This window comes from Calliphora vicina, chromosome 4, assembly GCF_958450345.1.
Source record: "Calliphora vicina chromosome 4, idCalVici1.1, whole genome shotgun sequence".
Taxonomy (NCBI): Eukaryota; Metazoa; Arthropoda; class Insecta; order Diptera; family Calliphoridae; genus Calliphora; species Calliphora vicina.
In genome coordinates, this window is record NC_088783.1 from 111,063,862 (window position 1) to 111,075,309 (window position 11,448).

The window sequence follows — 11,448 nt, forward strand, 5'->3', positions numbered from 1 at the left end:
AGTGTTTATTTATGATCCTTTTCTAAATTCAAAGACAATTTAAACGTTTTTATGTTAATTAAATCTTATACTTAAAACTGGATTCTAAATTTGAAATTCTATGGAAATTTCCTTGAAAATATTCTCAAAATTGTAGTAGAAACAGGCTTCCAAATCTCCATTATTGTGTTCCTTTCTTCCCAAACATCTGCAGCCTCCAAACAGGCTACAGGAAACACATCTGCAGCCGTTAGATGATCGCCACAGCAAAATGAAAAATTAGATCAAGTTTTTCATTTATCCCATTCATATGCAAAAATAATTGCCCAAATCCTGAAAAGAAAACAAAGGAAAGCTTTTAAACATCTGCAAATATGTCCAAAATTCCCAAAATACAAATATCCTTTTACAAAAACATATTTGACAATCAAGATTTTTTTAAAAGAAATTGGCCTCTAAATAAATACTCCCAAGGATCGTAGATTCTTTTGTTCTTCTTCAAGTAACCAAATAGAAAAATAGCTCAAACAATAGATCTTTGTCCAGTTCTTTGTTTTGGTCAGTGGTCAAGATCTAGGCACCCCTTTTTCTATTATTATTTTTTTTATTTATGAAACATAAATAACTATTTTGTCAAAAAGGATGTTTATCTATTGTTTATTTGATCACTATTGTTATTTGATCAGTTTTATGTGAATTTAATAAGAAAATAAGGGAATGTCCAGTTAGGATTTAAGGGGAAACATGTTATAGAATTATAATTCAGCTAATAGAAAAAGGGATAGCATAATAATTCAAGGTTACACACAGCCTGTGAACAAAATTTGATGAAAATTTAAAGATAAAAGACAAAGAATATTTAAAATCTAGCGCTTAACACACCAGGCTTATTAAGATCACATTGATTTTATACGAATTAAGGAAATTCGAAAACCGGCTAAGCGATTTATCTTTAATATTTTCTCATACTTCTTTATAATTAAATTTATTTAGTTGATCGACATATTAGCCTAAATTCTAGCGATTAATCGCTAAAACGAGTTTTTATTCGTTAAAATAACCGAATAAATTTTATAATTTGCAAGCAAAAATTCAAATAATTGAATTTATATATTGCACTCGAATTTTAGCAAATTTAAACGATTAATCACAAACCCGGTTTTTTATTCGTTAAAAAAAACCGGTTAATTTTTTTTATTACAACAAAATTGTTTCAAAAAACAATTGTAATGTTAAATGTGGTTTGTTATTTATTAAAACTATAGCTAATATAGACGATTATTCGTTACACCGAGTTTTTATTCGTTAGAATAACCGATATAAATATTGTTTTTTTTAGACTTAAATTTTATTTAAAACTGATAATACAATGAAAGTTATTTATTATTAAAATTTTGGAAAATTTAAACGATTAACCGCAAACCCGGGTTTTTATTCGTTGAAAAAAATCGGTTAATTTTTTTTATTTTTACAAAAAAATTAGATTAAACTTCAATTGTAAAGTTAAATGTTGTTTGTTATTAAAACTACAGCTTATATCGACGATTATTCGTTACACCGAGTTTTTACTCGTTAGAATAACCGCTAAAAATTTTGTATTTTATTTAAAAATTTTATTTAAAAAACATAATAATACACTGACATTATTTATTAATAAAATTTTGGCAAATTTAAACAATTAATCGCAAACCCGGGTTTTTTATTTGCTAAAATATTCGAATAAAATTTTATTTTTTAATGACATACTCCTGTTTAATTAAATTCATTTAGTGGAAGGACACTTTGGCCTAAATTCTAGCGATTAATCGCTAAACCAAGTTTTTATTCGTTAAAATAATTTTTTATTCATTCAAAAAAACCGGTTATTTTTTTATTTTTACAATCGAATTTAGCAAAAATATAAACGATTAACCGCAAACCCGGTTTTTTATTCGTTTAAAAACCCGGTTATTTTGACAGTTTTCATTTTATAAAATTACCATGTTAGAATTTGCAAAATTTATTGACGGATATTTTGACGAATAAAAAACCGGTTTCCGATTATTCGTCATAAATCGGTGAAATTAATGTTTTTTTTTAATTAAAGCTGAAATTATTGAAAAAAATTAATTTTTTAATTAAATTTGAAAAAATGTAAAATCGATTACCCGAATAATCGTTACATTTACAATACAATAAAAATTATTAGTATTTTATTATTAGAGCAAGTAGTATACAATACTTTACGAATTTTAGCCGAATATTTTAACAAATATAAAAAACGATTATTCGGTTAACCTATAAATTGTCATAATTTTAATAAAAAATATCATATTGATTTAATATTTTTTATAAGCCAAATTTAAGTATAAAATTTCTCTTATTTAATCGATTATTTTAACGAATACAAAAACCAGTTATTCGGTTAAGCGAATATTCGCTTAACTCTTATATCATAAAATAATTTAACTCTTATTTCATAAAATAATTCGACATAACGTTATTTTTTTTACAATTTAAGTGGTTTTGTTAACGAATAAAAAACCGGTTATTCGAATATAAAAACCGATTATTCGGTTAACCGATTAATTGTCAGAATTTTAATAAAAAGTATTTAATATTTTTTATCAGACAAATTTACTATACAAATTTTTTTTTAATCGATTATTTTAGGAATTACAAAAAGCGGTTATTCGGTTAAGCGAATATTTGCAAAAAAAAAATTTCAAAAAATGCGATTTTAACTCTTATTTCATAAAATAAACCGATATAAGCTTAACATTTTTACAATTTAAGCGGTTTTGTTAACGAATAACTAAACGAATTTAACGAATTACTAAAACCGGTTATTGGGTTAAGCAAATATTTGCTAAAAAAAATTACCAAAACTACGATTTTATTTCTTATTTCACAAAATAACTCGATATAAGCTTAAAATTTAAGCGGGTTTTTAACGAATAAAAAACCGGTTTATCGGATATAAAAACCTATTATTCGGTTAACCGATTAATTGTCAGAATTTTAATAAAAAATATCATATTGATTTAATAAATTTAACTATAAAAATTTTCTTATTTAATCGATTATTTTAAAGATTAAAAAAAACCGGTTATTCGGTTAAGCGAATATATGCTAAAAAATTTACAAAAAATACCATTTTAGCTTTTATTTCATAAAATAACTCGATATAAGCTTACAATTTTTAAAATTTAAGCGGTTTTGTTAACGAATAAAAATCCGGTTATTCGATTATTCGTAAAATAATTTCCAACAAAATTTTAAAATTAACTAAATTTATTCTACTTCAACTCTTATTTCATAAAATCACCCGATATAGGCTTAAAATTTTTTAAATTTCAGCGGTTTTGTCAACGAATAAAAAACCGGTTCTTCGATTATTCGTCAAAATATTTCCAAACCTTTTCAATTTAACAAAATTTATTCTATTTTAGCTCTTATTTCATAAAATAACTCGATATAAGCTTAAATTTTTTTAAATTTCAGCGGTTTTGTTAACGAATAAAAATCCGGTTATTCGATTATTCGTTAAAACATTTTCAAATTAACTAAATTTATTCTACTTCAACTCTTATTTCATAAAATAACCCGATATAAGCTTAAAATTTTTATAATTTAAGCGGTTTTTTAACGAATAAAAAACCGGTTCTTCGATTATTCGTCAAAATATTTCCAAAAATTTTCAAATTAACTAAATTTATTCTACTCAACTCTTATTTCATAAAATAACTCGATATAAGCTTTAAATTCATAAAATTTAAGCGGTTTTGTTAACGAATAAAAATCCTTTTATTCGATTATTCGTAAAATAATTTCCAAAAAATTTTAAAATTAACTAAATTTATTCTACTTCAACTCTTATTTCATAAAATAACCCGATATAAGCTTAAAATTTTTAAAATTTAAGCGGTTTTGTCAACGAATAAAAAACCGGTTCTTCGATTATTCGTCAAAATATTTCCAAATAATTTCAAATTAACCAAATTTGTTATATTTTAGCTCTTATTTCATAAAATAACCAGATATAAGCTTAAATTTTCTAAATTTTAATCGGTTTTGTTACCGAATAAAAAACCGGTTTTCGATTATTCGTCCAAAAATTTCCAAACATTTTCAAATTAACTAAATTTATTCTATTTTAGCTCTTATTTCATAAAATAACGCAATATAAGCTTAAAATTTTTTAAAATTAACCGGTTTTGTTAACGAATAAAAAACCGGTACTTCGATTATTCGGAAAAAAATTTCCAAAAAATTTTAAAATTAATTAAATTTATTCTTCAAATATAAGCTGAAATGTTATAATTTAATCGATTATTTCAATGATTATAAACTAGGGTGTCTAATTATTCGTTATAAATTTTATATTAAAATGAAAAAAATTAAATTTTTCATAGATATTTTTAAGGAAATTTTCAAAATTTTCCTGGATTAGCATAAAATATTCTTTATTTTTCATTTAAATTTCCTGTGATAAAAAGACCATATGTCAATTAAAACTTTCAGCTTTCAGAAGTTTTTTTTTAATCAGTTACAATGTGATTAAAAATTTGTTTCAGGTTTCCCCTCCCCCCGAACCGTTTTGTTTTTCTTAATAACTTTAATATTTTCTGCACTAATTTTGCAATCAACTGGTTAAGAAATTTCTTTTTTTTTTTGAATTATTAATTGTCGTTATTAATCCAGTTGTTGCCTTAATTTGTTGATTAAGACTCCATAAATTTCTTTTTCCATTAAAAAAAAGAAAACTGAATGTTAAAATGTTAATTTTTTTTTGGGACCCTCCCAAAATACTTAAATATTAATGACAAATATTTGACAATAAATTTCATTAAACATTTTTGGTAATTAATGGCTTATGAGGAAGGAAGAAAAATTAAATTTAAATTTCTTTCATCTTAAGCAGACGCAGACGTGACAGCGGCAGCAGCCTGAAAACGAAAGGTGTTTTTTCAATTACAAAAAACCCGACAACAACAACAACAAGTTGTGATGTTGGTGTTAGTGTTGGTGGCATGACTTGGCATGCGCCTAAATAACCCTCCCTGTGTGAGTGCGTGCGTGCTAGAGTGAGTGTATGACGAGCTCTTTCTTCTGTATTATTGATGTCCTGGCGTCATCATTCACATACACAACATCCACATCATCATCGTCATCATCATCATCCTCAGCGTCACATCAATTAAAAACTCATGCTTTTATGCGCAGCTGAAGCACGCATACATGCGTGAGTGAACCTGGCTGGATGTCTGTCCGTCTGGCCAGCCCCCTCAATCCTTGTTGAGTTTTAAAGTAGTCCATTAAACAAACGGTAAGGAGTGAGATCGAAAAATTCTTAACATACATATATGTTTATAAAAAAGAAACCACTAAACTTACAGCTTTAATTTTTTTTTTATTTGATTGAAATTATTATTACAATTTACAAAAAAAATTATTTTTATAGTTTTAATCACTAGTGATGAAATTTTGAACCTTTTTCGGAAACCCTTCCATTAACGTTTTTATAGTGCTTTCTGTCACTTTGCTCGAACATGTAGTCCATCTCCGTTTAAAATCTACCACACTTTTGGACACCTTTTTTGTACTCTTCAATTCTCTTTTAACAAGAGCCCAATATCTCTCCACTGGCCTTAGCTCCGGGCAGTTTGGAGGATTTGCCTCTCTTGGTACAAATACCACATTATTGTTCTTGTACCACTCAAGGGCTTGTTTGCCATAGTGACAGGATGCCAAGTCAGGCCAAAAATAAGTGGACACATTATGAAGTCTTATGAATGGAAGCAGCCTTTTTTGTAAACATTCCTTGATGTAAATTTCGGTATTTATAGAGCCCGTTGTAACAAATGAGTGGCTTCTTTTGCCGCAACTGCATATTGCTTGCCATACCAAGAACTTTCTGGGAAATTTTGTCTGCTTTTGGGTCCTAAACTTTTCTTCAACATTCCCTCGAGCATCAGCAACATAAAATTTTTGACCTGGAAGTTGCGAAAAATCTGCCAGAACATACGTTTCGTCATCCATTATGCAGCAAGAATATTTTTTTATAAAACTTGACTTCAATTTCCGTGCTCTGTTTTTGGCCTCTAAATTTTTAGTAGCGTTCCTGTCAGGAACTTTTTGAGCCTTGTATGTTTTTAAACCTGCATTAGCTTTAACTTTTCGTACCAAATAGTCCGAGCACTGAGCTAACCGGGCTGCTTTCCTACCGGATGTGTTGGGAGCTCTTTTGAAAATGCGTTCTATTTTTTTGGCTTTAGAAACATCATGTGGACCATTCCTTCTACCTGAACCAGGTTTTCTATCAACTGACAAGTTCTCCCGGTACTGTTTAATAACATTGGAAACAGTTTGACGGCAGACCTTTGTATGCTTGGCCAACTTTTTGTAAGACCAAGTTGGGTTTTGTTGAAAATATTTAATAATTTCAGTACGCACTTTTTTCTGGTCACTCATTTTAATCAGATTAACAAAAAAATTAATATAATTGACATTACACATAATAACTGACATGTTTTTCAAAGGTAACTTGATCAAAAAAAAATTCAAATAATACTTGGGTTAAAAAATGTAATGAAAAACGTGTGTTAAGAATTTTTCGATCTCACTCCTTATTTGACTGCTGCTATTTTTTTATTTTTTTTTTTTGATTATTTTGTTCTTGTCTTTAACTTTGTATCCTGTTTTAGAATAATTTGCACCCCAAAAAACAAAGTTGCCAAAAAAAGAAGAAAACAATAATAATCATGTGTGCAAATGCGTGTGTTTATTTAACCAACAAGGATTTGCAGGATTTATTTGAAGTGGCTTTATAAAAGACAGCACAACACACACATATGATTCAGGATATTTTGTGTATACAATTTTACTGTCCTAAATATGGACTAACAGTCATCATTCATTTTATGTGCGATTAACCCATAAAAACCCAAAAAAATTTAGTATGCAAACAAAATAAAGCCCATAAAAATCAACATTTTAATCGGTTTTTTAACCGAATAAAAAAACGGTTTTGCGATTAATCGGTAGCTTTTTAATCTAAATTATAATTTAAATCTAATTTTACAAAGCAATTTAAAAAAATTAATAAACAAAATAAAAATTTTCAACGAATAACATATTTGAACCGGTTTTTTAACCGAATAAAAAAACCGGTTTTACGATTAATCGTCAGGAATTTTAATTAAATTTGCAAAATCTATTTTTTCTTTACTAATTTAAAAGAAAATAACCAAAAAATTCAATTTTTGAAAAAATGTACTAAAACCAAAAACCGGTTTAACGATTAATCGGATTTTTTTTTATCTAAATTATAATTTATTTAATTTTATAAAGCAATTTGAACAATATTAATAAAAAATTTAAAATTTTCAAAAAACAACAATCCCAAACCGGTTTTTTAAACGAATAAAAAAACCGGTTTTACGATTATTCGTAGAAATAAAATAAAATTTACACAAAAAATCCGATTTTTGACAAAATTTTATGAAACCAAGAACCGGGTTTACGATTAATCGGATATTTTTGTTACTAAACTATAATTCAAATCAAATTTTATAAAGCATTTGAAACAAAATTAATAATAAATACAAAATTTTCACAAAATAACAGATTTGAACCGGTTTTTTACAGAATAAAAAAACCGGTTTTACGATTAATCGTCAGAAATTTTAATTAAATTAGCAACATTTTTTTTCTTTACTAATTTAAAAGAAAATAACCAAAAAATTCAATTTTTGATAAAATTTAATAAAACCTAAAACCGGTTTAACGATTAATCGAACATTTTTTGTAACTAATTTATAATTAAAATTATTTTTTTTAAAACTATCAAAACAGTATTAATAAAAATTTAAAAATTTTCATCGAATAACAAATCTGAACCGGTTTTTTTAACCGAATAAAAAAAACGGTTTTGCGATTAATCGTTAGAAATTTAAATTAAATCCGCAAAATCTTATTCTTCTTTACAAATTTAAAATAAAATAAACAGAAAAATCTAATTTTGGATAAAATTTTATAAAACCAAAAACCGGTTTAACGATTAATCGGACATTTTTTGTAACTAATTTATAATTAAAATTAATTTTTTTAAAACTATCTAAACAGTATTAATAAAAATTTAAAAATTTTCATCGAATAACAGATTTGAACAGGTTTTTTAACCGAATAAAAAACCGGGTTTCGTTAGAAATTTTATTATTATTCGTAGATATTTTGCTATTAATCGGAACATCTTTATTTAAAAACTTAGATTTTTATATTTTACTTGAAATTACATTTAAAAAATAAACCATTTTAATCGAATAACTTTAACGAATAAAAAACCGGTTATTTAGATAACCGATTATTTGTTATAAATAACCTAAATTAAAACCTTTTTTATTATTTTAGCCATGTTAAGGCTTATAAATAAAAAAATTTATCGGTTAAGGTAACGAATAAAAACACGGTTTTACGATTATTCGTAGATATTTCAAAATTAATCGTTAATTTTTTATAAAAAACTTATGTTAATGTTATTATACAATAAATTTTAGCTGAAAAATAATAAATTTTAATCGAATAATTTAGCGAATAAAAAAACGATTAATCGGTTAACCGATTATTTATAAATAAATAAATTAAAAAAATAGCCTATTAACATTTTTAACAAATGCTGACATACAAATTACATAATTTAATCGGCTATGTTGACGAATAAAATACCGGTTTTCCGATTATTCGTTAAAATTTTGCTTAAATATTCCTTTTTGTTTCGTTATTTTCTAATATTTTTATTTAAAATGAAATGTGAGCTTGAAAATAATAAATTTTAATTGAATATTTTAGCGATTAAAAACCCGGTTATTCGGTTAACCGATTAATCGTTTAAGATTCACAAGAAATTAATATTTTTAATTTTATAAATAAATTATGGCTTAAAAATTTATAAAATTAATAGTTTATTTAAACGAATAAAAACCTGTTATCCGATTATTCGTAAATATTTTGCTTAAATTTTATTACTTACTCAAAATCGAATTGAATAATTTCCAATCAATTAATAATATTAATTCTAAACAGCTTTAAAATTAGTTTTAGGGTGGTTTATAGGCACCTTTAGATTTTAATGGATTAATGTTTCATTCGTTTGCCTGTCAATTGGCATCTTTGTTAAATGTTTGCCACGCGTCTATCTGCTTCCAAAAAACGGCAGCTGTTTTTGCAGATTGCTGAATTCTAATGAATTGTTATACTTTGTTTAAGTTTTGGGCTCTATATTTGATTTTTAATAGAAGATTGTGGAGACTTAAGGGATTTTTTTTGGCCAAAAAGAGAAAACACAACTAAAATTACACAATTTATTTTATGAGGGAGTATTGTTGCTCTGAAAAGGAATAATAAAACTTAAGTTTTTAACATACATATGTATAATGTAAATCTAAACCTTTTTGAAATAAAAATTCAATTGAATTTATTTGTTGTAAATAATATGTAAGATTTTTTAATTTTATATATCGTTTAAAATCAATTCTACACATTTTTATTTTAAATTTTCCTATTTTAACTTAACTATTATGCAAAATAATTAATTTCTTTTATTTAAATTGGCAAAAACTGTAATATATTTGCAATTCTTACAAAAAAAACATTAAATTTTTTGTATGCCTAAAAGTATATTACACTCGTGTGTTAAAATTGTAACGTTTTATCATGTACCACAACCTTTAGCGCAGACACCCCATTGTATATTATATTGACAAAACTAGGCAGCACTTTAGTTGTGTGAGAGTTGTATCTGCTGACTATAAACTACAGAGATGCCACATCTACGATGCTAGCTGTTAACTTAGTGATGCCATTGTTATTAAAGTAAGAATACGCTAAAACGCTTTATTTAGAAGATTTTAAATGATTTATCATGTTTAAATATAAAATAGTTTAAACATTTATTTAAAACAATACGAATATTAACAATATATACAATACAATTAAAAAATTAACACAAAAATTATAATTTTGTAAAATCAGCTCCCCCATTTTGCACGGTAAATAACTTAAAACTGGCACTCAGATTTGTAAGTTCCACTTTACAGACTTTATGAAAAATTTCATATCTTTCGCTAACTAATTAATGATTTTAAAGTATATCAAAATATAAAATTTCTTGACATTTCAACTCAAAAAAAAAACTGTGTAAAATTTCATTAAGATATCGCCAATTGTTCACGAGCTAACGAATTATTTCCAAAATAGAATGTTTCTAATTGAGGACTATGTGGCAAGTGTGGCGTCTAGGAACTTGCTTGGACTCCTTGAGTCTTCTCTGGTAAGACCAAAACGGGTAGGTTACTCTAAAATTTTGTACGAGGTAAGTCTAATTGGTCAAGATAGCATCCCTACTGGGATTTCGGACCATAGGGTAAAGACTTTAGACTTCGGTATTTCACCCCAATTGTATTTCCAAGTAGGATGTGCAGTTTTCACTTATGGGCCCAAAATGAAATCTGGCACTGGAGCCGGAATTTATGAAGTAGATGGGAATATCCAAGTGAACATGAACAAAATCAAATGAAAAATTTAAATTTAATCGAGCTTTGTTCCGACTCTTTACATTTTTTAATAAATACTAAAGAGAAAATGTCATCAACAGCAGCTAAGAGTTAGAAAAAATATATTTTCAGTTTAAAATTTTCTCATGATAACAACTAAGATTAGCTAAAAATAAATTATATTATAAAAATTAAGACATTTTATTAATATAATGCCAGAAAACAATAATTTGCTTATGAACATTTTTATTGTCGGTCACGCTGTATGCTTCTGTGGAAATACTTTTATGTATTTTTCTCTTATATCCGTAATTTAAACAAATGCTTAGACCCCTTTCACATTATGCAAAAATTTCTTCTCCTTAACCCGACCTTATCTCTTACATCTACATATAAACACAAGAGACTTGCAGAACTAAATTGCCTAATGTGAAGTTGGTCTTAGTTACAATATCTATTTAGTAAATTTTACCCATAGATATTGATTTGAAATGAATGTTAAGTTACCTTTTAGTTAAATTTATTTGCTGGGTATTTTATACTGTAGATATCTATTTGTTGAAGTTACGACCATTAATGCTCTAAAATTATATAAAAAATCCTGAATACCCTTGATTTTTTACAATTTCCCTATAAAATTAATTAATTAAGCCTTAAGCTATGCTACGCTTTTATCTAAACCAAAAAACCATTTAAATTTAACTGCTTAGTAAGAAACACAACCTTTACAAACTTGGCATTACTTGCTGGGTTCTTGTTTATTAAACTAGGCAGCACTTTAACTAAAATATTGTTCTTAGTGTTACCAGGTGAATAACTTTTTATAAAAAAAACCGCATAAACATATGGCAAGTTTGTATTATTAACAAACAGCTGCGCGTGTTTTCCGTTTATTGCTCTTTAGAGAGTCTATGTTTAATAATAATGCTCTCTTAAA